This window comes from Dipodomys spectabilis, unplaced genomic scaffold, assembly GCF_019054845.1.
Source record: "Dipodomys spectabilis isolate Male_0828 unplaced genomic scaffold, ASM1905484v1 ptg000098l, whole genome shotgun sequence".
Classification (NCBI taxonomy): Eukaryota; Metazoa; Chordata; class Mammalia; order Rodentia; family Heteromyidae; genus Dipodomys; species Dipodomys spectabilis.
In genome coordinates, this window is record NW_024870775.1 from 15,648,267 (window position 1) to 15,650,110 (window position 1,844).

A 1,844-nucleotide genomic window follows, 5' to 3' on the forward strand; every position below is an offset into this window, starting at 1 on the left:
ATATTCCACACCACCTTAGGAGAGAAAGTAATAGGGACTGACAATTCAGTTTTTGAATAACTTGGTGAAAAGTCTTGTTTTTAAAGGGCCACAGGAGTGGAATAGAAGCTAGGAAGGAAGAAGCAAGCGTTGCCTATACTTTGGGTTCAATTGTGAATGTATCTTTATTTCTACCCTCTCAGACTTCTGTCCTACTTGTTTATACCCTCTAACCTATTTCATTCATTTCTCAATATCTGAATAAATATCTCCCTTTGCACTGATCTTTCTTGCAAGTTGTCAATTCCTTGACATTCTTCTTAATTTCAGTCAGCTTTATCCCCAATGTATCCAATTAGTGTTAGACTTGTTATCACACAAATGAGTGTTACTGATTAGTCTTTCCGGAGTGTGAGTGTGCACGCAGGGATGCGCGCGCGCGCGCGCACACACACACACACACACACACACACACTCGCTATTCATGCATCCCAGGGATTTCCAACAGCCACAGGGTTTTATATATTACATTCTGATGCTGTTTTAGTGGGGAGTGGGAATCTCTACTTGGTCCATCTAGGAACCCACACAAAATGTATGTGCTCAATTGATCAGCTGCCAAAGCAGAGGCCATAACCTTAAAAACAGAGAGATGTACCAGGTACCAGCCTCTTTGGGTGGAGGAGACCATGGGTCAGGGAAGGAAGAAAAGAGAAGACAGGTGATCAAAAAAGTAATGTGTGTGTGTGTGTGTGTGTGTGTGTGTGTGTGTGTGTGTGTGTGTGTGAAGATGCCATACTAACAGCCAGTCTGGCAGTCTCATATAAGTTCTCCCCTTAGCTAGGGAGGGTTGGGGAATAAGCCCCATGGGAAAGGGGGAAGAGGACACTGGAAAGGCCCACTCCCCCTCCAAGCCACACAGGTTGCAGTCACAGTCATCTCTTGCTATAACTTTTCAATTCTATTAGGAAAAAAAATCACTGACAGAAAAAAATGATACAACTTTTTCTAATGGTAAATAAAGAAAGGCAGACCCAATTTTCTAGGTACTATGAGCATATGGTGATTAATAAGTAGACCCTTCTGGAAACATAGGCCATTAAGAGGTGATCTATGGTCAGTATGCAGCATTCTTCATTGTGATTGGCACAGAGAATGAGATGGCTAGTTATGAATTCATCCACAATTTTGCGGAAATTTTAGATGAATATTTCAGGCGAACGAGTAGACTCGATATAATAATGTTTAATCTGGATAAAATACACATCATTTGAGATGAGATGGTGTTAAATGGTTGCAGGCGGAAACCAACGGGGCAAGAATTCTTGCCCCTTTACTAATCCTTGCTAGTATGTCAGGAAGCTGAATGAAAGGAAGGGTCTGCCAGACAGTATTAGATTTGACCACCATGGACTCCACCTCAAAATATAAAGTCCAAAAGAATCTGGAAGACCATACATGGCAAACTCAAGTAACCTTTCAAACAATATACCTATTGTTTCCCACAACTCCTAAATGGAAAACAAAAATGAATTTTAAAGTATGAGAAAAGAAATAGACTCAACTAAGAGATTTTTTTTAACGGCAAGTGTATTTTTCCCTCACCTAAATCTAAGGAAACTTTTTAACTTCTACTTCTTTTTGCAAGTTAAATTCAGAAATAACAGTATAGAGATGGGAAGAATGTGTGGCAGTTAATAAAACAATTAAGTTTACTGATACATAAGGGATATTTTGAGTAACCTGTCTTCTGAGTGTTTTTTACTTAAAAACATTTTAGTAAGCTGTGCACAGTTGGCTCACACCTGTATTCTTAGCTACTCATGTGGATGAGATCTGAGGATTATGGTTCAAAGCCTACTCAG

General features: G+C 39.8%; 1 pseudogene; it reads left to right on the forward strand.

Annotated features, from left to right (window-relative positions):
• Positions 1-972: 972 nt before the first annotated feature.
• On the forward strand, positions 973-1,503 carry LOC122113870 (annotated as a pseudogene).
• The last annotated feature ends 341 nt before the right edge of the window (positions 1,504-1,844 follow it).